Source organism: Schistocerca cancellata, unplaced genomic scaffold, assembly GCF_023864275.1.
Source record: "Schistocerca cancellata isolate TAMUIC-IGC-003103 unplaced genomic scaffold, iqSchCanc2.1 HiC_scaffold_634, whole genome shotgun sequence".
Lineage (NCBI taxonomy): Eukaryota > Metazoa > Arthropoda > Insecta > Orthoptera > Acrididae > Schistocerca > Schistocerca cancellata.
In genome coordinates, this window is record NW_026046645.1 from 59,369 (window position 1) to 82,412 (window position 23,044).

The 23,044-nt window shown below is 49.1% G+C and overlaps 32 non-coding genes across 32 annotated transcripts; 16 read left to right on the forward strand and 16 right to left on the reverse strand.

Annotated features, from left to right (window-relative positions):
• The first annotated feature begins 719 nt into the window (after nt 1-719).
• Nucleotides 720-791, forward strand: Trnap-ugg (transfer RNA proline (anticodon UGG)). The gene has a single exon. It is a non-coding gene; the product is annotated as a tRNA-Pro (tRNA).
• A 636-nt stretch (nt 792-1,427) lies between these two features.
• Trnav-uac (transfer RNA valine (anticodon UAC)) lies at nt 1,428-1,500 on the reverse strand. Its single transcript has one exon. It is a non-coding gene; the product is annotated as a tRNA-Val (tRNA).
• A 235-nt stretch (nt 1,501-1,735) lies between these two features.
• Nucleotides 1,736-1,807, forward strand: Trnap-cgg (transfer RNA proline (anticodon CGG)). The gene has a single exon. It is a non-coding gene; the product is annotated as a tRNA-Pro (tRNA).
• A 208-nt stretch (nt 1,808-2,015) lies between these two features.
• On the reverse strand, nt 2,016-2,088 carry Trnav-aac (transfer RNA valine (anticodon AAC)). The gene has a single exon. It is a non-coding gene; the product is annotated as a tRNA-Val (tRNA).
• A 1,499-nt stretch (nt 2,089-3,587) lies between these two features.
• Nucleotides 3,588-3,659, forward strand: Trnap-ugg (transfer RNA proline (anticodon UGG)). Its single transcript has one exon. It is a non-coding gene; the product is annotated as a tRNA-Pro (tRNA).
• A 638-nt stretch (nt 3,660-4,297) lies between these two features.
• Nucleotides 4,298-4,370, reverse strand: Trnav-uac (transfer RNA valine (anticodon UAC)). The gene has a single exon. It is a non-coding gene; the product is annotated as a tRNA-Val (tRNA).
• A 235-nt stretch (nt 4,371-4,605) lies between these two features.
• On the forward strand, nt 4,606-4,676 carry Trnap-cgg (transfer RNA proline (anticodon CGG)). The gene has a single exon. It is a non-coding gene; the product is annotated as a tRNA-Pro (tRNA).
• A 208-nt stretch (nt 4,677-4,884) lies between these two features.
• On the reverse strand, nt 4,885-4,957 carry Trnav-aac (transfer RNA valine (anticodon AAC)). Its single transcript has one exon. It is a non-coding gene; the product is annotated as a tRNA-Val (tRNA).
• A 1,500-nt stretch (nt 4,958-6,457) lies between these two features.
• Trnap-ugg (transfer RNA proline (anticodon UGG)) lies at nt 6,458-6,529 on the forward strand. The gene has a single exon. It is a non-coding gene; the product is annotated as a tRNA-Pro (tRNA).
• A 635-nt stretch (nt 6,530-7,164) lies between these two features.
• Nucleotides 7,165-7,237, reverse strand: Trnav-uac (transfer RNA valine (anticodon UAC)). The gene has a single exon. It is a non-coding gene; the product is annotated as a tRNA-Val (tRNA).
• A 235-nt stretch (nt 7,238-7,472) lies between these two features.
• On the forward strand, nt 7,473-7,544 carry Trnap-cgg (transfer RNA proline (anticodon CGG)). The gene has a single exon. It is a non-coding gene; the product is annotated as a tRNA-Pro (tRNA).
• Nucleotides 7,545-7,752: 208 nt separating this feature from the next.
• Nucleotides 7,753-7,825, reverse strand: Trnav-aac (transfer RNA valine (anticodon AAC)). Its single transcript has one exon. It is a non-coding gene; the product is annotated as a tRNA-Val (tRNA).
• A 1,500-nt stretch (nt 7,826-9,325) lies between these two features.
• On the forward strand, nt 9,326-9,397 carry Trnap-ugg (transfer RNA proline (anticodon UGG)). Its single transcript has one exon. It is a non-coding gene; the product is annotated as a tRNA-Pro (tRNA).
• A 635-nt stretch (nt 9,398-10,032) lies between these two features.
• Trnav-uac (transfer RNA valine (anticodon UAC)) lies at nt 10,033-10,105 on the reverse strand. Its single transcript has one exon. It is a non-coding gene; the product is annotated as a tRNA-Val (tRNA).
• Nucleotides 10,106-10,340: 235 nt separating this feature from the next.
• Trnap-cgg (transfer RNA proline (anticodon CGG)) lies at nt 10,341-10,412 on the forward strand. Its single transcript has one exon. It is a non-coding gene; the product is annotated as a tRNA-Pro (tRNA).
• Nucleotides 10,413-10,620: 208 nt separating this feature from the next.
• Nucleotides 10,621-10,693, reverse strand: Trnav-aac (transfer RNA valine (anticodon AAC)). The gene has a single exon. It is a non-coding gene; the product is annotated as a tRNA-Val (tRNA).
• Nucleotides 10,694-12,193: 1,500 nt separating this feature from the next.
• Trnap-ugg (transfer RNA proline (anticodon UGG)) lies at nt 12,194-12,265 on the forward strand. Its single transcript has one exon. It is a non-coding gene; the product is annotated as a tRNA-Pro (tRNA).
• Nucleotides 12,266-12,900: 635 nt separating this feature from the next.
• Trnav-uac (transfer RNA valine (anticodon UAC)) lies at nt 12,901-12,973 on the reverse strand. The gene has a single exon. It is a non-coding gene; the product is annotated as a tRNA-Val (tRNA).
• Nucleotides 12,974-13,208: 235 nt separating this feature from the next.
• Nucleotides 13,209-13,280, forward strand: Trnap-cgg (transfer RNA proline (anticodon CGG)). Its single transcript has one exon. It is a non-coding gene; the product is annotated as a tRNA-Pro (tRNA).
• Nucleotides 13,281-13,488: 208 nt separating this feature from the next.
• Nucleotides 13,489-13,561, reverse strand: Trnav-aac (transfer RNA valine (anticodon AAC)). The gene has a single exon. It is a non-coding gene; the product is annotated as a tRNA-Val (tRNA).
• Nucleotides 13,562-15,061: 1,500 nt separating this feature from the next.
• On the forward strand, nt 15,062-15,133 carry Trnap-ugg (transfer RNA proline (anticodon UGG)). The gene has a single exon. It is a non-coding gene; the product is annotated as a tRNA-Pro (tRNA).
• Nucleotides 15,134-15,768: 635 nt separating this feature from the next.
• On the reverse strand, nt 15,769-15,841 carry Trnav-uac (transfer RNA valine (anticodon UAC)). Its single transcript has one exon. It is a non-coding gene; the product is annotated as a tRNA-Val (tRNA).
• Nucleotides 15,842-16,076: 235 nt separating this feature from the next.
• Trnap-cgg (transfer RNA proline (anticodon CGG)) lies at nt 16,077-16,148 on the forward strand. The gene has a single exon. It is a non-coding gene; the product is annotated as a tRNA-Pro (tRNA).
• A 208-nt stretch (nt 16,149-16,356) lies between these two features.
• Nucleotides 16,357-16,429, reverse strand: Trnav-aac (transfer RNA valine (anticodon AAC)). Its single transcript has one exon. It is a non-coding gene; the product is annotated as a tRNA-Val (tRNA).
• Nucleotides 16,430-17,929: 1,500 nt separating this feature from the next.
• On the forward strand, nt 17,930-18,001 carry Trnap-ugg (transfer RNA proline (anticodon UGG)). The gene has a single exon. It is a non-coding gene; the product is annotated as a tRNA-Pro (tRNA).
• A 635-nt stretch (nt 18,002-18,636) lies between these two features.
• On the reverse strand, nt 18,637-18,709 carry Trnav-uac (transfer RNA valine (anticodon UAC)). Its single transcript has one exon. It is a non-coding gene; the product is annotated as a tRNA-Val (tRNA).
• Nucleotides 18,710-18,944: 235 nt separating this feature from the next.
• Nucleotides 18,945-19,016, forward strand: Trnap-cgg (transfer RNA proline (anticodon CGG)). Its single transcript has one exon. It is a non-coding gene; the product is annotated as a tRNA-Pro (tRNA).
• Nucleotides 19,017-19,224: 208 nt separating this feature from the next.
• Trnav-aac (transfer RNA valine (anticodon AAC)) lies at nt 19,225-19,297 on the reverse strand. Its single transcript has one exon. It is a non-coding gene; the product is annotated as a tRNA-Val (tRNA).
• A 1,500-nt stretch (nt 19,298-20,797) lies between these two features.
• Trnap-ugg (transfer RNA proline (anticodon UGG)) lies at nt 20,798-20,869 on the forward strand. The gene has a single exon. It is a non-coding gene; the product is annotated as a tRNA-Pro (tRNA).
• Nucleotides 20,870-21,504: 635 nt separating this feature from the next.
• On the reverse strand, nt 21,505-21,577 carry Trnav-uac (transfer RNA valine (anticodon UAC)). Its single transcript has one exon. It is a non-coding gene; the product is annotated as a tRNA-Val (tRNA).
• Nucleotides 21,578-21,812: 235 nt separating this feature from the next.
• Trnap-cgg (transfer RNA proline (anticodon CGG)) lies at nt 21,813-21,884 on the forward strand. The gene has a single exon. It is a non-coding gene; the product is annotated as a tRNA-Pro (tRNA).
• Nucleotides 21,885-22,092: 208 nt separating this feature from the next.
• Trnav-aac (transfer RNA valine (anticodon AAC)) lies at nt 22,093-22,165 on the reverse strand. The gene has a single exon. It is a non-coding gene; the product is annotated as a tRNA-Val (tRNA).
• Nucleotides 22,166-23,044: the final 879 nt, after the last annotated feature.

Below are 23,044 nucleotides of genomic sequence, written 5' to 3' on the forward strand. Positions count from 1 at the left end.
CGTCGCGGTCGTTCCTGAGCTGATGAAACGGCCGAATCTGTAGTTGTTCCCAGATCTCTTCCACAACAACGGCCTCCCAGACGCTTGGATTACAGGAGTACGCCACTACTCCCAGCCGGAGAACTGCATTTGAAAGCGTAATAACATGAGCTACACGTAACTCCGATTTCTGTGTCTGACCTACTTTTAATGAAACTGTCGTCGATTTACTTACTACTATCGCTGCTGGACGAAGCAGATCAGGTGAAAACCATCAGTATTCTTGTAACGAAGAGGTAATGGAAATTTAGGTAAAACAATATCAAAAAAAGTTGTGTGGTGGAGCGACACGTACAGTTGGCTCTTCCTAGATGATCATTGCTGCACGGAATAATTGTTAAGGCACCGACGCCTTCAGGATTGGTCTTCTGGTAGTTTTGCTTGCAGTATATTCCGCAATCTTTTCGTTATGAGTTGGTGTTTCGGATTCCCGATGTTCTTTTGCTTAGTGCATTTGCCTTCCCTTGACACTGAGAAAGCACATGACGAAAGTGAAACACCACCGTCTGTTCATCTGCAGAGCGCGATGAAATTATTCACTCTATATTCATTGCCTTTCATATTCTTCCCATCAGTGGTGAGCGCTGCCTTCAGAAAGCGCTTTTGTTTCTGATTTACATGGAAGTTAGTGTTCCTCGGAGCTGGACTGCTTGGGATTAGCTTCATTGCTACTGGCAGGTGGCTCGTTGGTCTAGGGGTATGATTCCTGCTTTGGGTGCAGGAGGTCCCGGGTTCAAATCCCGGACGAGCCCTACCGTTTTGACCGTGCTGAAGAGTAGGTGGAGCTCACCCACGTTTGCAGCTCTGTAATGAAGAATAGATGCCTGCCGCAGCACGCTTTGTGTAGCACTACGGTGATGAAGGGACCGTTTGATATGGCAAGAATCTGACACCAGTAAATTACATGGGTCGATTGCTGTAGAAGAGCCGACAGTAATCTTGCATGCAACGGAAAACAAAGGTTGTCTTTGCAGAACATGTGCACCGTGAGTGGAGACGAACCTCAATCGTGGAGCAGTCTACCTTCATCTGATTAGCGACGACAACAACCAAAGGGTGGGATACAAGACTGAGCGTAGTTAAGAGTTTCTCACTATTAGTTACGTTCACACTTCAACAGAGCTGTGACAAGGCGAGTGCAGTGAGCTCAGGAAAGCCAGTATGAAGCGCACTTGAAGTAGTCCTGAAGAAATGGATTATAAACTTTGCCGGCCAGAATGGAGCTACGAGCGTTCTGAGTTACTGAATACCGGTACACTATGGGAGCAAGAGCATTTGACAGTAAAATGAAGCGATATCCGTGTAGCACACGACATTTATTATCCATGCATACGCAGACGTGACGTAATCTCGGAAATGGAATCCGAAAAGGGGTTTAAAAAAAGTCGTGTTTCCGCCCGGGATCGAACCGGGGACCTTCTGCGTGTAAAGCAGACGTGATAACCGCTACACCACGGAAACGACGGCTCTGCGGCTGTTCTACCTAGAAACCCGTAGTGGCAACAGATTTTTCCTGCGTAAGCAAAGGCATCGCCTACGAGCTCCCTCCGATTCTAGAAGTTTGCTATTGTAAAAGACATCGATGAAAACAATCAAACCGCAACAGCCAGGGAAAACGCTGGGTGAGCGGCAGCTCTGCATGGTGATACCAAGAACGGAGGCATCAGTCATGTGCAGCGCTTAGACGCTACGAACAGGCTCGTTGGTCTAGGGGTATGATTCCTGCTTCGGGTGCAGGAGGGCCCGGGTTCAAATCCCGGACGAGCCCTTGCGTTTTGTGCAAACGTGTGGCAACTACCGTCATGCCGGCGGCTGTTCCGCGCATTTCCAGCCCTCCAGGTAAGCACAAAAACCAAGTAGCCGGTTCTGAAAGAGTTTCATGTATCATCTGAGCCCTGGTGGTGGGCCGTTTGAAATTGATTTAAATGGTCACAGTAGAGATTGTAGCAAGGGTCTTGTTGAGTGCGACGAAAAAGTGTTTCCGCCCGGAATCGAACCGGGGACCTTCTGCGTGTTAGGCAGACGTGATAACCGCTACACCACGGAAACTGCTACGCTCTGTGCTCCACATCTGACACAACTTGTAGGACGATCGCAACTTTGGCGTAAAAATCACTTTGCGGAAACGCACAATGCAGGTATTTCGCATTCGTATGCAACAATCGACAGCACCCTTGCCTGTCTGAATGCCATCACGAATGAGAGCCCAAGAAGTCGTCGGAAATGCTCGCGGCCGAGTCCTCAGCAGCATCAGCTTCTCATTCTTTCCATACGAGGTACCGTCAATTCGCGCAGTCGCTATTGCAAATGATGTCACCAAAAGCAATCACTTAGCGGCGAGGAGCCCGGACTCAGCGGTAGCTCTACATGAAGGCACCAGCAGCTCCGTCAGGCCACCGCTGGGCGCGCCGGCGCCCGGACCCACGACCGTCAATGACGCTGCAGTCGATGTACTTCTTAATATCGCTTTTGGAAGAAGGAAACCAGGTGTAAATCACACAGTATTTTACTGATGATCTGGAAACGCAAGTTTAGAATAAGTAGAACATTATATAAAATGTGTTGTGTGGTCGAGCGACACCCACGCCTCGCTCTCGCCAGATTATCGTTGCTGCACGGAATGATTGTTAAGGCACCGACGGCTTCAGAGTTCGTCTTCTCGAAGTTTTGCTTTTGCAGTACATTCCGCAATCTTTTCGTTATGAGTCGTCTGTTTCGTGTTTCCCGATGTAGTTTTGCTCACTGCTCTCGACTTCTCTTAACCCCGAGCCACCACTAGCCGAAAATTCCGCACTGCTATCTGGTCAATCTGCAGAGCTCGATGAAGGCGTCGCGGTCGTTCCTGAGCTGATGAAACGGCCGAATCTGTAGTTGTTCCCAGATCTCTTCCACAACAACGGCCTCCCAGACGCTTGGATTACAGGAGTACGCCACTACTCCCAGCCGGAGAACTGCATTTGAAAGCGTAATAACATGAGCTACACGTAACTCCGATTTCTGTGTCTGACCTACTTTTAATGAAACTGTCGTCGATTTACTTACTACTATCGCTGCTGGACGAAGCAGATCAGGTGAAAACCATCAGTATTCTTGTAACGAAGAGGTAATGGAAATTTAGGTAAAACAATATCAAAAAAAGTTGTGTGGTGGAGCGACACGTACAGTTGGCTCTTCCTAGATGATCATTGCTGCACGGAATAATTGTTAAGGCACCGACGCCTTCAGGATTGGTCTTCTGGTAGTTTTGCTTTGCAGTATATTCCGCAATCTTTTCGTTATGAGTTGGTGTTTCGGATTCCCGATGTTCTTTTGTTTAGTGCATTTGCCTTCCCTTGACACTGAGAAAGCACATGACGAAAGTGAAACACCACCGTCTGTTCATCTGCAGAGCGCGATGAAATTATTCACTCTATATTCATTGCCTTTCATATTCTTCCATCAGTGGTGAGCGCTGCCTTCAGAAAGCGCTTTTGTTTCTGATTTACATGGAAGTTAGTGTTCCTCGGAGCTGGGACTGCTTGGGATTAGCTTCATTGCTACTGGCAGGTGGCTCGTTGGTCTAGGGGTATGATTCCTGCTTTGGGTGCAGGAGGTCCCGGGTTCAAATCCCGGACGAGCCCTACCGTTTTGACCGTGCTGAAGAGTAGGTGGAGCTCACCCACGTTTGCAGCTCTGTAATGAAGAATAGATGCCTGCCGCAGCACGCTTTGTGTAGCACTACGGTGATGAAGGGACCGTTTGATAATGGCAAGAATCTGACACCAGTAAATACATGGGTCGATTGCTGTAGAAGAGCCGACAGTAATCTTGCATGCAACGGAAAACAAAGGTTGTCTTTGCAGAACACATGTGCACCGTGAGTGGAGACGAACCTCAATCGTGGAGCAGTCTACCTTCATCTGATTAGCGACGACAACAACCAAAGGGTGGGATACAAGACTGAGCGTAGTTAAGAGTTTCTCACTATTAGTTACGTTCACACTTCAACAGAGCTGTGACAAGGCGAGTGCAGTGAGCTCAGGAAAGCCAGTATGAAGCGCACTTGAAGTAGTCCTGAAGAAATGGATTATAAACTTTGCCGGCCAGAATGGAGCTACGAGCGTTCTGAGTTACTGAATACCGGTACACTATGGGAGCAAGAGCATTTGACAGTAAAATGAAGCGATATCCGTGTAGCACACGACATTTATTATCCATGCATACGCAGACGTGACGTAATCTCGGAAATGGAATCCGAAAAGGGGTTTAAAAAAAGTCGTGTTTCCGCCCGGGATCGAACCGGGGACCTTCTGCGTGTAAAGCAGACGTGATAACCGCTACACCACGGAAACGACGGCTCTGCGGCTGTTCTACCTAGAAACCCGTAGTGGCAACAGATTTTTCCTGCGTAAGCAAAGGCATCGCCTACGAGCTCCCTCCGATTCTAGAAGTTTGCTATTGTAAAAGACATCGATGAAAACAATCAAACCGCAACAGCCAGGGAAAACGCTGGGTGAGCGGCAGCTCTGCATGGTGATACCAAGAACGGAGGCGTCAGTCATGTGCAGCGCTTAGACGCTACGAACAGGCTCGTTGGTCTAGGGTATGATTCCTGCTTCGGGTGCAGGAGGGCCCGGGTTCAAATCCCGGACGAGCCCTTGCGTTTTGTGCAAACGTGTGGCAACTACCGTCATGCCGGCGGCTGTTCCGCGCATTTCCAGCCCTCCAGGTAAGCACAAAAACCAAGTAGCCGGTTCTGAAAGAGTTTCATGTATCATCTGAGCCCTGGTGGTGGGCCGTTTGAAATTGATTTAAATGGTCACAGTAGAGATTGTAGCAAGGGTCTTGTTGAGTGCGACGAAAAAGTGTTTCCGCCCGGAATCGAACCGGGGACCTTCTGCGTGTTAGGCAGACGTGATAACCGCTACACCACGGAAACTGCTACGCTCTGTGCTCCACATCTGACACAACTTGTAGGACGATCGCAACTTTGGCGTAAAAATCACTTTGCGGAAACGCACAATGCAGGTATTTCGCATTCGTATGCAACAATCGACAGCACCCTTGCCTGTCTGAATGCCATCACGAATGAGAGCCCAAGAAGTCGTCGGAAATGCTCGCGGCCGAGTCCTCAGCAGCATCAGCTTCTCATTCTTTCCATACGAGGTACCGTCAATTCGCGCAGTCGCTATTGCAAATGATGTCACCAAAAGCAATCACTTCGTTAGCGGCGAGGAGCCCGGACTCAGCGGTAGCTCTACATGAAGGCACCAGCAGCTCCGTCAGGCCACCGCTGGCACGCCGGCGCCCGGACCCACGACCGTCAATGACGCTGCAGTCGATGTACTTCTTAATATCGCTTTTGGAAGAAGGAAACCAGGTGTAAATCACACAGTATTTTACTGATGATCTGGAAACGCAAGTTTAGAATAAGTAGAACATTATATAAAATGTGTTGTGTGGTCGAGCGACACCCACGCCTCGCTCTCGCCAGATTATCGTTGCTGCACGGAATGATTGTTAAGGCACCGACGGCTTCAGAGTTCGTCTTCTCGAAGTTTTGCTTTTGCAGTACATTCCGCAATCTTTTCGTTATGAGTCGTCTGTTTCGGTTTCCCGATGTAGTTTTGCTCACTGCTCTCGACTTCTCTTAACCCCGAGCCACCACTAGCCGAAAATTCCGCACTGCTATCTGGTCAATCTGCAGAGCTCGATGAAGGCGTCGCGGTCGTTCCTGAGCTGATGAAACGGCCGAATCTGTAGTTGTTCCCAGATCTCTTCCACAACAACGGCCTCCCAGACGCTTGGATTACAGGAGTACGCCACTACTCCCAGCCGGAGAACTGCATTTGTAAGTGTAATAACATGAGCTACACGTAACTCCGATTTCTGTGTCTGACCTACTTTTAATGAAACTGTCGTCGATTTACTTACTACTATCGCTGCTGGACGAAGCAGATCAGGTGAAAACCATCAGTATTCTTGTAACGAAGAGGTAATGGAAATTTAGGTAAAACAATATCAAAAAAAGTTGTGTGGTGGAGCGACACGTACAGTTGGCTCTTCCTAGATGATCATTGCTGCACGGAATAATTGTTAAGGCACCGACGCCTTCAGGAGTGGTCTTCTGGAAGTTTTGCTTGCAGTATATTCCGCAATCTTTTCGTTATGAGTTGGTGTTTCGGATTCCCGATGTTCTTTTGTTTAGTGCACATGCCTTCCCTTGACACTGAGAAAGCACATGACGAAAGTGAAACACCACCGTCTGTTCATCTGCAGAGCGCGATGAAATTATTCACTCTATATTCATTGCCTTTCATATTCTTCCCATCAGTGGTGAGCGCTGCCTTCAGAAAGCGCTTTTGTTTCTGATTTACATGGAAGTTAGTGTTCCTCGGAGCTGGACTGCTTGGGATTAGCTTCATTGCTACTGGCAGGTGGCTCGTTGGTCTAGGGGTATGATTCCTGCTTTGGGTGCAGGAGGTCCCGGGTTCAAATCCCGGACGAGCCCTACCGTTTTGACCGTGCTGAAGAGTAGGTGGAGCTCACCCACGTTTGCAGCTCTGCAATGAAGAATAGATGCCTGCCGCAGCACGCTTTGTGTAGCACTACGGTGATGAAGGGACCGTTTGATATGGCAAGAATCTGACACCAGTAAATTACATGGGTCGATGCTGTAGAAGAGCCGACAGTAATCTTGCATGCAACGGAAAACAAAGGTTGTGTTTGCAGAACATGTGCACCGTGAGTGGAGACGAACCTCAATCGTGGAGCAGTCTACCTTCATCTGATTAGCGACGACAACAACCAAAGGGTGGGATACAAGACTGAGCGTAGTTAAGAGTTTCTCACTATTAGTTACGTTCACACTTCAACAGAGCTGTGACAAGGCGAGTGCAGTGAGCTCAGGAAAGCCAGTATGAAGCGCACTTGAAGTAGTCCTGAAGAAATGGATTATAAACTTTGCCGGCCAGAATGGAGCTACGAGCGTTCTGAGTTACTGAATACCGGTACACTATGGGAGCAAGAGCATTTGACAGTAAAATGAAGCGATATCCGTGTAGCACACGACATTTATTATCCATGCATACGCAGACGTGACGTAATCTCGGAAATGGAATCCGAAAAGGGGTTTAAAAAAAGTCGTGTTTCCGCCCGGGATCGAACCGGGGACCTTCTGCGTGTAAAGCAGACGTGATAACCGCTACACCACGGAAACGACGGCTCTGCGGCTGTTCTACCTAGAAACCCGTAGTGGCAACAGATTTTTCCTGCGTAAGCAAAGGCATCGCCTACGAGCTCCCTCCGATTCTAGAAGTTTGCTATTGTAAAAGACATCGATGAAAACAATCAAACCGCAACAGCCAGGGAAAACGCTGGGTGAGCGGCAGCTCTGCATGGTGATACCAAGAACGGAGGCGTCAGTCATGTGCAGCGCTTAGACGCTACGAACAGGCTCGTTGGTCTAGGGGTATGATTCCTGCTTCGGGTGCAGGAGGGCCCGGGTTCAAATCCCGGACGAGCCCTTGCGTTTTGTGCAAACGTGTGGCAACTACCGTCATGCCGGCGGCTGTTCCGCGCATTTCCAGCCCTCCAGGTAAGCACAAAAACCAAGTAGCCGGTTCTGAAAGAGTTTCATGTATCATCTGAGCCCTGGTGGTGGGCCGTTTGAAATTGATTTAAATGGTCACAGTAGAGATTGTAGCAAGGGTCTTGTTGAGTGCGACGAAAAAGTGTTTCCGCCCGGAATCGAACCGGGGACCTTCTGCGTGTTAGGCAGACGTGATAACCGCTACACCACGGAAACTGCTACGCTCTGTGCTCCACATCTGACACAACTTGTAGGACGATCGCAACTTTGGCGTAAAAATCACTTTGCGGAAACGCACAATGCAGGTATTTCGCATTCGTATGCAACAATCGACAGCACCCTTGCCTGTCTGAATGCCATCACGAATGAGAGCCCAAGAAGTCGTCGGAAATGCTCGCGGCCGAGTCCTCAGCAGCATCAGCTTCTCATTCTTTCCATACGAGGTACCGTCAATTCGCGCAGTCGCTATTGCAAATGATGTCACCAAAAGCAATCACTTCGTTAGCGGCGAGGAGCCCGGACTCAGCGGTAGCTCTACATGAAGGCACCAGCAGCTCCGTCAGGCCACCGCTGGCACGCCGGCGCCCGGACCCACGACCGTCAATGACGCTGCAGTCGATGTACTTCTTAATATCGCTTTTGGAAGAAGGAAACCAGGTGTAAATCACACAGTATTTTACTGATGATCTGGAAACGCAAGTTTAGAATAAGTAGAACATTATATAAAATGTGTTGTGTGGTCGAGCGACACCCACGCCTCGCTCTCGCCAGATTATCGTTGCTGCACGGAATGATTGTTAAGGCACCGACGGCTTCAGAGTTCGTCTTCTCGAAGTTTTGCTTTTGCAGTACATTCCGCAATCTTTTCGTTATGAGTCGTCTGTTTCGGTTTCCCGATGTAGTTTTGCTCACTGCTCTCGACTTCTCTTAACCCCGAGCCACCACTAGCCGAAAATTCCGCACTGCTATCTGGTCAATCTGCAGAGCTCGATGAAGGCGTCGCGGTCGTTCCTGAGCTGATGAAACGGCCGAATCTGTAGTTGTTCCCAGATCTCTTCCACAACAACGGCCTCCCAGACGCTTGGATTACAGGAGTACGCCACTACTCCCAGCCGGAGAACTGCATTTGTAAGTGTAATAACATGAGCTACACGTAACTCCGATTTCTGTGTCTGACCTACTTTTAATGAAACTGTCGTCGATTTACTTACTACTATCGCTGCTGGACGAAGCAGATCAGGTGAAAACCATCAGTATTCTTGTAACGAAGAGGTAATGGAAATTTAGGTAAAACAATATCAAAAAAAGTTGTGTGGTGGAGCGACACGTACAGTTGGCTCTTCCTAGATGATCATTGCTGCACGGAATAATTGTTAAGGCACCGACGCCTTCAGGAGTGGTCTTCTGGAAGTTTTGCTTGCAGTATATTCCGCAATCTTTTCGTTATGAGTTGGTGTTTCGGATTCCCGATGTTCTTTTGTTTAGTGCACATGCCTTCCCTTGACACTGAGAAAGCACATGACGAAAGTGAAACACCACCGTCTGTTCATCTGCAGAGCGCGATGAAATTATTCACTCTATATTCATTGCCTTTCATATTCTTCCCATCAGTGGTGAGCGCTGCCTTCAGAAAGCGCTTTTGTTTCTGATTTACATGGAAGTTAGTGTTCCTCGGAGCTGGACTGCTTGGGATTAGCTTCATTGCTACTGGCAGGTGGCTCGTTGGTCTAGGGGTATGATTCCTGCTTTGGGTGCAGGAGGTCCCGGGTTCAAATCCCGGACGAGCCCTACCGTTTTGACCGTGCTGAAGAGTAGGTGGAGCTCACCCACGTTTGCAGCTCTGCAATGAAGAATAGATGCCTGCCGCAGCACGCTTTGTGTAGCACTACGGTGATGAAGGGACCGTTTGATATGGCAAGAATCTGACACCAGTAAATTACATGGGTCGATGCTGTAGAAGAGCCGACAGTAATCTTGCATGCAACGGAAAACAAAGGTTGTGTTTGCAGAACATGTGCACCGTGAGTGGAGACGAACCTCAATCGTGGAGCAGTCTACCTTCATCTGATTAGCGACGACAACAACCAAAGGGTGGGATACAAGACTGAGCGTAGTTAAGAGTTTCTCACTATTAGTTACGTTCACACTTCAACAGAGCTGTGACAAGGCGAGTGCAGTGAGCTCAGGAAAGCCAGTATGAAGCGCACTTGAAGTAGTCCTGAAGAAATGGATTATAAACTTTGCCGGCCAGAATGGAGCTACGAGCGTTCTGAGTTACTGAATACCGGTACACTATGGGAGCAAGAGCATTTGACAGTAAAATGAAGCGATATCCGTGTAGCACACGACATTTATTATCCATGCATACGCAGACGTGACGTAATCTCGGAAATGGAATCCGAAAAGGGGTTTAAAAAAAGTCGTGTTTCCGCCCGGGATCGAACCGGGGACCTTCTGCGTGTAAAGCAGACGTGATAACCGCTACACCACGGAAACGACGGCTCTGCGGCTGTTCTACCTAGAAACCCGTAGTGGCAACAGATTTTTCCTGCGTAAGCAAAGGCATCGCCTACGAGCTCCCTCCGATTCTAGAAGTTTGCTATTGTAAAAGACATCGATGAAAACAATCAAACCGCAACAGCCAGGGAAAACGCTGGGTGAGCGGCAGCTCTGCATGGTGATACCAAGAACGGAGGCGTCAGTCATGTGCAGCGCTTAGACGCTACGAACAGGCTCGTTGGTCTAGGGGTATGATTCCTGCTTCGGGTGCAGGAGGGCCCGGGTTCAAATCCCGGACGAGCCCTTGCGTTTTGTGCAAACGTGTGGCAACTACCGTCATGCCGGCGGCTGTTCCGCGCATTTCCAGCCCTCCAGGTAAGCACAAAAACCAAGTAGCCGGTTCTGAAAGAGTTTCATGTATCATCTGAGCCCTGGTGGTGGGCCGTTTGAAATTGATTTAAATGGTCACAGTAGAGATTGTAGCAAGGGTCTTGTTGAGTGCGACGAAAAAGTGTTTCCGCCCGGAATCGAACCGGGGACCTTCTGCGTGTTAGGCAGACGTGATAACCGCTACACCACGGAAACTGCTACGCTCTGTGCTCCACATCTGACACAACTTGTAGGACGATCGCAACTTTGGCGTAAAAATCACTTTGCGGAAACGCACAATGCAGGTATTTCGCATTCGTATGCAACAATCGACAGCACCCTTGCCTGTCTGAATGCCATCACGAATGAGAGCCCAAGAAGTCGTCGGAAATGCTCGCGGCCGAGTCCTCAGCAGCATCAGCTTCTCATTCTTTCCATACGAGGTACCGTCAATTCGCGCAGTCGCTATTGCAAATGATGTCACCAAAAGCAATCACTTCGTTAGCGGCGAGGAGCCCGGACTCAGCGGTAGCTCTACATGAAGGCACCAGCAGCTCCGTCAGGCCACCGCTGGCACGCCGGCGCCCGGACCCACGACCGTCAATGACGCTGCAGTCGATGTACTTCTTAATATCGCTTTTGGAAGAAGGAAACCAGGTGTAAATCACACAGTATTTTACTGATGATCTGGAAACGCAAGTTTAGAATAAGTAGAACATTATATAAAATGTGTTGTGTGGTCGAGCGACACCCACGCCTCGCTCTCGCCAGATTATCGTTGCTGCACGGAATGATTGTTAAGGCACCGACGGCTTCAGAGTTCGTCTTCTCGAAGTTTTGCTTTTGCAGTACATTCCGCAATCTTTTCGTTATGAGTCGTCTGTTTCGGTTTCCCGATGTAGTTTTGCTCACTGCTCTCGACTTCTCTTAACCCCGAGCCACCACTAGCCGAAAATTCCGCACTGCTATCTGGTCAATCTGCAGAGCTCGATGAAGGCGTCGCGGTCGTTCCTGAGCTGATGAAACGGCCGAATCTGTAGTTGTTCCCAGATCTCTTCCACAACAACGGCCTCCCAGACGCTTGGATTACAGGAGTACGCCACTACTCCCAGCCGGAGAACTGCATTTGTAAGTGTAATAACATGAGCTACACGTAACTCCGATTTCTGTGTCTGACCTACTTTTAATGAAACTGTCGTCGATTTACTTACTACTATCGCTGCTGGACGAAGCAGATCAGGTGAAAACCATCAGTATTCTTGTAACGAAGAGGTAATGGAAATTTAGGTAAAACAATATCAAAAAAAGTTGTGTGGTGGAGCGACACGTACAGTTGGCTCTTCCTAGATGATCATTGCTGCACGGAATAATTGTTAAGGCACCGACGCCTTCAGGAGTGGTCTTCTGGAAGTTTTGCTTGCAGTATATTCCGCAATCTTTTCGTTATGAGTTGGTGTTTCGGATTCCCGATGTTCTTTTGTTTAGTGCACATGCCTTCCCTTGACACTGAGAAAGCACATGACGAAAGTGAAACACCACCGTCTGTTCATCTGCAGAGCGCGATGAAATTATTCACTCTATATTCATTGCCTTTCATATTCTTCCCATCAGTGGTGAGCGCTGCCTTCAGAAAGCGCTTTTGTTTCTGATTTACATGGAAGTTAGTGTTCCTCGGAGCTGGACTGCTTGGGATTAGCTTCATTGCTACTGGCAGGTGGCTCGTTGGTCTAGGGGTATGATTCCTGCTTTGGGTGCAGGAGGTCCCGGGTTCAAATCCCGGACGAGCCCTACCGTTTTGACCGTGCTGAAGAGTAGGTGGAGCTCACCCACGTTTGCAGCTCTGCAATGAAGAATAGATGCCTGCCGCAGCACGCTTTGTGTAGCACTACGGTGATGAAGGGACCGTTTGATATGGCAAGAATCTGACACCAGTAAATTACATGGGTCGATGCTGTAGAAGAGCCGACAGTAATCTTGCATGCAACGGAAAACAAAGGTTGTGTTTGCAGAACATGTGCACCGTGAGTGGAGACGAACCTCAATCGTGGAGCAGTCTACCTTCATCTGATTAGCGACGACAACAACCAAAGGGTGGGATACAAGACTGAGCGTAGTTAAGAGTTTCTCACTATTAGTTACGTTCACACTTCAACAGAGCTGTGACAAGGCGAGTGCAGTGAGCTCAGGAAAGCCAGTATGAAGCGCACTTGAAGTAGTCCTGAAGAAATGGATTATAAACTTTGCCGGCCAGAATGGAGCTACGAGCGTTCTGAGTTACTGAATACCGGTACACTATGGGAGCAAGAGCATTTGACAGTAAAATGAAGCGATATCCGTGTAGCACACGACATTTATTATCCATGCATACGCAGACGTGACGTAATCTCGGAAATGGAATCCGAAAAGGGGTTTAAAAAAAGTCGTGTTTCCGCCCGGGATCGAACCGGGGACCTTCTGCGTGTAAAGCAGACGTGATAACCGCTACACCACGGAAACGACGGCTCTGCGGCTGTTCTACCTAGAAACCCGTAGTGGCAACAGATTTTTCCTGCGTAAGCAAAGGCATCGCCTACGAGCTCCCTCCGATTCTAGAAGTTTGCTATTGTAAAAGACATCGATGAAAACAATCAAACCGCAACAGCCAGGGAAAACGCTGGGTGAGCGGCAGCTCTGCATGGTGATACCAAGAACGGAGGCGTCAGTCATGTGCAGCGCTTAGACGCTACGAACAGGCTCGTTGGTCTAGGGGTATGATTCCTGCTTCGGGTGCAGGAGGGCCCGGGTTCAAATCCCGGACGAGCCCTTGCGTTTTGTGCAAACGTGTGGCAACTACCGTCATGCCGGCGGCTGTTCCGCGCATTTCCAGCCCTCCAGGTAAGCACAAAAACCAAGTAGCCGGTTCTGAAAGAGTTTCATGTATCATCTGAGCCCTGGTGGTGGGCCGTTTGAAATTGATTTAAATGGTCACAGTAGAGATTGTAGCAAGGGTCTTGTTGAGTGCGACGAAAAAGTGTTTCCGCCCGGAATCGAACCGGGGACCTTCTGCGTGTTAGGCAGACGTGATAACCGCTACACCACGGAAACTGCTACGCTCTGTGCTCCACATCTGACACAACTTGTAGGACGATCGCAACTTTGGCGTAAAAATCACTTTGCGGAAACGCACAATGCAGGTATTTCGCATTCGTATGCAACAATCGACAGCACCCTTGCCTGTCTGAATGCCATCACGAATGAGAGCCCAAGAAGTCGTCGGAAATGCTCGCGGCCGAGTCCTCAGCAGCATCAGCTTCTCATTCTTTCCATACGAGGTACCGTCAATTCGCGCAGTCGCTATTGCAAATGATGTCACCAAAAGCAATCACTTCGTTAGCGGCGAGGAGCCCGGACTCAGCGGTAGCTCTACATGAAGGCACCAGCAGCTCCGTCAGGCCACCGCTGGCACGCCGGCGCCCGGACCCACGACCGTCAATGACGCTGCAGTCGATGTACTTCTTAATATCGCTTTTGGAAGAAGGAAACCAGGTGTAAATCACACAGTATTTTACTGATGATCTGGAAACGCAAGTTTAGAATAAGTAGAACATTATATAAAATGTGTTGTGTGGTCGAGCGACACCCACGCCTCGCTCTCGCCAGATTATCGTTGCTGCACGGAATGATTGTTAAGGCACCGACGGCTTCAGAGTTCGTCTTCTCGAAGTTTTGCTTTTGCAGTACATTCCGCAATCTTTTCGTTATGAGTCGTCTGTTTCGGTTTCCCGATGTAGTTTTGCTCACTGCTCTCGACTTCTCTTAACCCCGAGCCACCACTAGCCGAAAATTCCGCACTGCTATCTGGTCAATCTGCAGAGCTCGATGAAGGCGTCGCGGTCGTTCCTGAGCTGATGAAACGGCCGAATCTGTAGTTGTTCCCAGATCTCTTCCACAACAACGGCCTCCCAGACGCTTGGATTACAGGAGTACGCCACTACTCCCAGCCGGAGAACTGCATTTGAAAGTGTAATAACATGAGCTACACGTAACTCCGATTTCTGTGTCTGACCTACTTTTAATGAAACTGTCGTCGATTTACTTACTACTATCGCTGCTGGACGAAGCAGATCAGGTGAAAACCATCAGTATTCTTGTAACGAAGAGGTAATGGAAATTTAGGTAAAACAATATCAAAAAAAGTTGTGTGGTGGAGCGACACGTACAGTTGGCTCTTCCTAGATGATCATTGCTGCACGGAATAATTGTTAAGGCACCGACGCCTTCAGGAGTGGTCTTCTGGAAGTTTTGCTTGCAGTATATTCCGCAATCTTTTCGTTATGAGTTGGTGTTTCGGATTCCCGATGTTCTTTTGTTTAGTGCACATGCCTTCCCTTGACACTGAGAAAGCACATGACGAAAGTGAAACACCACCGTCTGTTCATCTGCAGAGCGCGATGAAATTATTCACTCTATATTCATTGCCTTTCATATTCTTCCCATCAGTGGTGAGCGCTGCCTTCAGAAAGCGCTTTTGTTTCTGATTTACATGGAAGTTAGTGTTCCTCGGAGCTGGACTGCTTGGGATTAGCTTCATTGCTACTGGCAGGTGGCTCGTTGGTCTAGGGGTATGATTCCTGCTTTGGGTGCAGGAGGTCCCGGGTTCAAATCCCGGACGAGCCCTACCGTTTTGACCGTGCTGAAGAGTAGGTGGAGCTCACCCACGTTTGCAGCTCTGCAATGAAGAATAGATGCCTGCCGCAGCACGCTTTGTGTAGCACTACGGTGATGAAGGGACCGTTTGATATGGCAAGAATCTGACACCAGTAAATTACATGGGTCGATGCTGTAGAAGAGCCGACAGTAATCTTGCGTGCAACGGAAAACAAAGGTTGTGTTTGCAGAACATGTGCACCGTGAGTGGAGACGAACCTCAATCGTGGAGCAGTCTACCTTCATCTGATTAGCGACGACAACAACCAAAGGGTGGGATACAAGACTGAGCGTAGTTAAGAGTTTCTCACTATTAGTTACGTTCACACTTCAACAGAGCTGTGACAAGGCGAGTGCAGTGAGCTCAGGAAAGCCAGTATGAAGCGCACTTGAAGTAGTCCTGAAGAAATGGATTATAAACTTTGCCGGCCAGAATGGAGCTACGAGCGTTCTGAGTTACTGAATACCGGTACACTATGGGAGCAAGAGCATTTGACAGTAAAATGAAGCGATATCCGTGTAGCACACGACATTTATTATCCATGCATACGCAGACGTGACGTAATCTCGGAAATGGAATCCGAAAAGGGGTTTAAAAAAAGTCGTGTTTCCGCCCGGGATCGAACCGGGGACCTTCTGCGTGTAAAGCAGACGTGATAACCGCTACACCACGGAAACGACGGCTCTGCGGCTGTTCTACCTAGAAACCCGTAGTGGCAACAGATTTTTCCTGCGTAAGCAAAGGCATCGCCTACGAGCTCCCTCCGATTCTAGAAGTTTGCTATTGTAAAAGACATCGATGAAAACAATCAAACCGCAACAGCCAGGGAAAACGCTGGGTGAGCGGCAGCTCTGCATGGTGATACCAAGAACGGAGGCGTCAGTCATGTGCAGCGCTTAGACGCTACGAACAGGCTCGTTGGTCTAGGGGTATGATTCCTGCTTCGGGTGCAGGAGGGCCCGGGTTCAAATCCCGGACGAGCCCTTGCGTTTTGTGCAAACGTGTGGCAACTACCGTCATGCCGGCGGCTGTTCCGCGCATTTCCAGCCCTCCAGGTAAGCACAAAAACCAAGTAGCCGGTTCTGAAAGAGTTTCATGTATCATCTGAGCCCTGGTGGTGGGCCGTTTGAAATTGATTTAAATGGTCACAGTAGAGATTGTAGCAAGGGTCTTGTTGAGTGCGACGAAAAAGTGTTTCCGCCCGGAATCGAACCGGGGACCTTCTGCGTGTTAGGCAGACGTGATAACCGCTACACCACGGAAACTGCTACGCTCTGTGCTCCACATCTGACACAACTTGTAGGACGATCGCAACTTTGGCGTAAAAATCACTTTGCGGAAACGCACAATGCAGGTATTTCGCATTCGTATGCAACAATCGACAGCACCCTTGCCTGTCTGAATGCCATCACGAATGAGAGCCCAAGAAGTCGTCGGAAATGCTCGCGGCCGAGTCCTCAGCAGCATCAGCTTCTCATTCTTTCCATACGAGGTACCGTCAATTCGCGCAGTCGCTATTGCAAATGATGTCACCAAAAGCAATCACTTCGTTAGCGGCGAGGAGCCCGGACTCAGCGGTAGCTCTACATGAAGGCACCAGCAGCTCCGTCAGGCCACCGCTGGCGCGCCGGCGCCCGGACCCACGACCGTCAATGACGCTGCAGTCGATGTACTTCTTAATATCGCTTTTGGAAGAAGGAAACCAGGTGTAAATCACACAGTATTTTACTGATGATCTGGAAACGCAAGTTTAGAATAAGTAGAACATTATATAAAATGTGTTGTGTGGTCGAGCGACACCCACGCCTCGCTCTCGCCAGATTATCGTTGCTGCACGGAATGATTGTTAAGGCACCGACGGCTTCAGAGTTCGTCTTCTCGAAGTTTTGCTTTTGCAGTACATTCCGCAATCTTTTCGTTATGAGTCGTCTGTTTCGGTTTCCCGATGTAGTTTTGCTCACTGCTCTCGACTTCTCTTAACCCCGAGCCACCACTAGCCGAAAATTCCGCACTGCTATCTGGTCAATCTGCAGAGCTCGATGAAGGCGTCGCGGTCGTTCCTGAGCTGATGAAACGGCCGAATCTGTAGTTGTTCCCAGATCTCTTCCACAACAACGGCCTCCCAGACGCTTGGATTACAGGAGTACGCCACTACTCCCAGCCGGAGAACTGCATTTGAAAGCGTAATAACATGAGCTACACGTAACTCCGATTTCTGTGTCTGACCTACTTTTAATGAAACTGTCGTCGATTTACTTACTACTATCGCTGCTGGACGAAGCAGATCAGGTGAAAACCATCAGTATTCTTGTAACGAAGAGGTAATGGAAATTTAGGTAAAACAATATCAAAAAAAGTTGTGTGGTGGAGCGACACGTACAGTTGGCTCTTCCTAGATGATCATTGCTGCACGGAATAATTGTTAAGGCACCGACGCCTTCAGGAGTGGTCTTCTGGAAGTTTTGCTTGCAGTATATTCCGCAATCTTTTCGTTATGAGTTGGTGTTTCGGATTCCCGATGTTCTTTTGTTTAGTGCACATGCCTTCCCTTGACACTGAGAAAGCACATGACGAAAGTGAAACAACACCGTCTGTTCATCTGCAGAGCGCGATGAAATTATTCACTCTATATTCATTGCCTTTCATATTCTTCCCATCAGTGGTGAGCGCTGCCTTCAGAAAGCGCTTTTGTTTCTGATTTACATGGAAGTTAGTGTTCCTCGGAGCTGGACTGCTTGGGATTAGCTTCATTGCTACTGGCAGGTGGCTCGTTGGTCTAGGGGTATGATTCCTGCTTTGGGTGCAGGAGGTCCCGGGTTCAAATCCCGGACGAGCCCTACCGTTTTGACCGTGCTGAAGAGTAGGTGGAGCTCACCCACGTTTGCAGCTCTGCAATGAAGAATAGATGCCTGCCGCAGCACGCTTTGTGTAGCACTACGGTGATGAAGGGACCGTTTGATATGGCAAGAATCTGACACCAGTAAATTACATGGGTCGATGCTGTAGAAGAGCCGACAGTAATCTTGCATGCAACGGAAAACAAAGGTTGTGTTTGCAGAACATGTGCACCGTGAGTGGAGACGAACCTCAATCGTGGAGCAGTCTACCTTCATCTGATTAGCGACGACAACAACCAAAGGGTGGGATACAAGACTGAGCGTAGTTAAGAGTTTCTCACTATTAGTTACGTTCACACTTCAACAGAGCTGTGACAAGGCGAGTGCAGTGAGCTCAGGAAAGCCAGTATGAAGCGCACTTGAAGTAGTCCTGAAGAAATGGATTATAAACTTTGCCGGCCAGAATGGAGCTACGAGCGTTCTGAGTTACTGAATACCGGTACACTATGGGAGCAAGAGCATTTGACAGTAAAATGAAGCGATATCCGTGTAGCACACGACATTTATTATCCATGCATACGCAGACGTGACGTAATCTCGGAAATGGAATCCGAAAAGGGGTTTAAAAAAAGTCGTGTTTCCGCCCGGGATCGAACCGGGGACCTTCTGCGTGTAAAGCAGACGTGATAACCGCTACACCACGGAAACGACGGCTCTGCGGCTGTTCTACCTAGAAACCCGTAGTGGCAACAGATTTTTCCTGCGTAAGCAAAGGCATCGCCTACGAGCTCCCTCCGATTCTAGAAGTTTGCTATTGTAAAAGACATCGATGAAAACAATCAAACCGCAACAGCCAGGGAAAACGCTGGGTGAGCGGCAGCTCTGCATGGTGATACCAAGAACGGAGGCGTCAGTCATGTGCAGCGCTTAGACGCTACGAACAGGCTCGTTGGTCTAGGGGTATGATTCCTGCTTCGGGTGCAGGAGGTCCCGGGTTCAAATCCCGGACGAGCCCTTGCGTTTTGTGCAAACGTGTGGCAACTACCGTCATGCCGGCGGCTGTTCCGCGCATTTCCAGCCCTCCAGGTAAGCACAAAAACCAAGTAGCCGGTTCTGAAAGAGTTTCATGTATCATCTGAGCCCTGGTGGTGGGCCGTTTGAAATTGATTTAAATGGTCACAGTAGAGATTGTAGCAAGGGTCTTGTTGAGTGCGACGAAAAAGTGTTTCCGCCCGGAATCGAACCGGGGACCTTCTGCGTGTTAGGCAGACGTGATAACCGCTACACCACGGAAACTGCTACGCTCTGTGCTCCACATCTGACACAACTTGTAGGACGATCGCAACTTTGGCGTAAAAATCACTTTGCGGAAACGCACAATGCAGGTATTTCGCATTCGTATGCAACAATCGACAGCACCCTTGCCTGTCTGAATGCCATCACGAATGAGAGCCCAAGAAGTCGTCGGAAATGCTCGCGGCCGAGTCCTCAGCAGCATCAGCTTCTCATTCTTTCCATACGAGGTACCGTCAATTCGCGCAGTCGCTATTGCAAATGATGTCACCAAAAGCAATCACTTCGTTAGCGGCGAGGAGCCCGGACTCAGCGGTAGCTCTACATGAAGGCACCAGCAGCTCCGTCAGGCCACCGCTGGCGCGCCGGCGCCCGGACCCACGACCGTCAATGACGCTGCAGTCGATGTACTTCTTAATATCGCTTTTGGAAGAAGGAAACCAGGTGTAAATCACACAGTATTTTACTGATGATCTGGAAACGCAAGTTTAGAATAAGTAGAACATTATATAAAATGTGTTGTGTGGTCGAGCGACACCCACGCCTCGCTCTCGCCAGATTATCGTTGCTGCACGGAATGATTGTTAAGGCACCGACGGCTTCAGAGTTCGTCTTCTCGAAGTTTTGCTTTTGCAGTACATTCCGCAATCTTTTCGTTATGAGTCGTCTGTTTCGGTTTCCCGATGTAGTTTTGCTCACTGCTCTCGACTTCTCTTAACCCCGAGCCACCACTAGCCGAAAATTCCGCACTGCTATCTGGTCAATCTGCAGAGCTCGATGAAGGCGTCGCGGTCGTTCCTGAGCTGATGAAACGGCCGAATCTGTAGTTGTTCCCAGATCTCTTCCACAACAACGGCCTCCCAGACGCTTGGATTACAGGAGTACGCCACTACTCCCAGCCGGAGAACTGCATTTGAAAGTGTAATAACATGAGCTACACGTAACTCCGATTTCTGTGTCTGACCTACTTTTAATGAAACTGTCGTCGATTTACTTACTACTATCGCTGCTGGACGAAGCAGATCAGGTGAAAACCATCAGTATTCTTGTAACGAAGAGGTAATGGAAATTTAGGTAAAACAATATCAAAAAAAGTTGTGTGGTGGAGCGACACGTACAGTTGGCTCTTCCTAGATGATCATTGCTGCACGGAATAATTGTTAAGGCACCGACGCCTTCAGGAGTGGTCTTCTGGAAGTTTTGCTTGCAGTATATTCCGCAATCTTTTCGTTATGAGTTGGTGTTTCGGATTCCCGATGTTCTTTTGTTTAGTGCACATGCCTTCCCTTGACACTGAGAAAGCACATGACGAAAGTGAAACACCACCGTCTGTTCATCTGCAGAGCGCGATGAAATTATTCACTCTGTATTCATTGCCTTTCATATTCTTCCCATCAGTGGTGAGCGCTGCCTTCAGAAAGCGCTTTTGTTTCTGATTTACATGGAAGTTAGTGTTCCTCGGAGCTGGACTGCTTGGGATTAGCTTCATTGCTACTGGCAGGTGGCTCGTTGGTCTAGGGGTATGATTCCTGCTTTGGGTGCAGGAGGTCCCGGGTTCAAATCCCGGACGAGCCCTACCGTTTTGACCGTGCTGAAGAGTAGGTGGAGCTCACCCACGTTTGCAGCTCTGCAATGAAGAATAGATGCCTGCCGCAGCACGCTTTGTGTAGCACTACGGTGATGAAGGGACCGTTTGATATGGCAAGAATCTGACACCAGTAAATTACATGGGTCGATGCTGTAGAAGAGCCGACAGTAATCTTGCATGCAACGGAAAACAAAGGTTGTGTTTGCAGAACATGTGCACCGTGAGTGGAGACGAACCTCAATCGTGGAGCAGTCTACCTTCATCTGATTAGCGACGACAACAACCAAAGGGTGGGATACAAGACTGAGCGTAGTTAAGAGTTTCTCACTATTAGTTACGTTCACACTTCAACAGAGCTGTGACAAGGCGAGTGCAGTGAGCTCAGGAAAGCCAGTATGAAGCGCACTTGAAGTAGTCCTGAAGAAATGGATTATAAACTTTGCCGGCCAGAATGGAGCTACGAGCGTTCTGAGTTACTGAATACCGGTACACTATGGGAGCAAGAGCATTTGACAGTAAAATGAAGCGATATCCGTGTAGCACACGACATTTATTATCCATGCATACGCAGACGTGACGTAATCTCGGAAATGGAATCCGAAAAGGGGTTTAAAAAAAGTCGTGTTTCCGCCCGGGATCGAACCGGGGACCTTCTGCGTGTAAAGCAGACGTGATAACCGCTACACCACGGAAACGACGGCTCTGCGGCTGTTCTACCTAGAAACCCGTAGTGGCAACAGATTTTTCCTGCGTAAGCAAAGGCATCGCCTACGAGCTCCCTCCGATTCTAGAAGTTTGCTATTGTAAAAGACATCGATGAAAACAATCAAACCGCAACAGCCAGGGAAAACGCTGGGTGAGCGGCAGCTCTGCATGGTGATACCAAGAACGGAGGCGTCAGTCATGTGCAGCGCTTAGACGCTACGAACAGGCTCGTTGGTCTAGGGGTATGATTCCTGCTTCGGGTGCAGGAGGTCCCGGGTTCAAATCCCGGACGAGCCCTTGCGTTTTGTGCAAACGTGTGGCAACTACCGTCATGCCGGCGGCTGTTCCGCGCATTTCCAGCCCTCCAGGTAAGCACAAAAACCAAGTAGCCGGTTCTGAAAGAGTTTCATGTATCATCTGAGCCCTGGTGGTGGGCCGTTTGAAATTGATTTAAATGGTCACAGTAGAGATTGTAGCAAGGGTCTTGTTGAGTGCGACGAAAAAGTGTTTCCGCCCGGAATCGAACCGGGGACCTTCTGCGTGTTAGGCAGACGTGATAACCGCTACACCACGGAAACTGCTACGCTCTGTGCTCCACATCTGACACAACTTGTAGGACGATCGCAACTTTGGCGTAAAAATCACTTTGCGGAAACGCACAATGCAGGTATTTCGCATTCGTATGCAACAATCGACAGCACCCTTGCCTGTCTGAATGCCATCACGAATGAGAGCCCAAGAAGTCGTCGGAAATGCTCGCGGCCGAGTCCTCAGCAGCATCAGCTTCTCATTCTTTCCATACGAGGTACCGTCAATTCGCGCAGTCGCTATTGCAAATGATGTCACCAAAAGCAATCACTTCGTTAGCGGCGAGGAGCCCGGACTCAGCGGTAGCTCTACATGAAGGCACCAGCAGCTCCGTCAGGCCACCGCTGGCACGCCGGCGCCCGGACCCACGACCGTCAATGACGCTGCAGTCGATGTACTTCTTAATATCGCTTTTGGAAGAAGGAAACCAGGTGTAAATCACACAGTATTTTACTGATGATCTGGAAACGCAAGTTTAGAATAAGTAGAACATTATATAAAATGTGTTGTGTGGTCGAGCGACACCCACGCCTCGCTCTCGCCAGATTATCGTTGCTGCACGGAATGATTGTTAAGGCACCGACGGCTTCAGAGTTCGTCTTCTCGAAGTTTTGCTTTTGCAGTACATTCCGCAATCTTTTCGTTATGAGTCGTCTGTTTCGGTTTCCCGATGTAGTTTTGCTCACTGCTCTCGACTTCTCTTAACCCCGAGCCACCACTAGCCGAAAATTCCGCACTGCTATCTGGTCAATCTGCAGAGCTCGATGAAGGCGTCGCGGTCGTTCCTGAGCTGATGAAACGGCCGAATCTGTAGTTGTTCCCAGATCTCTTCCACAACAACGGCCTCCCAGACGCTTGGATTACAGGAG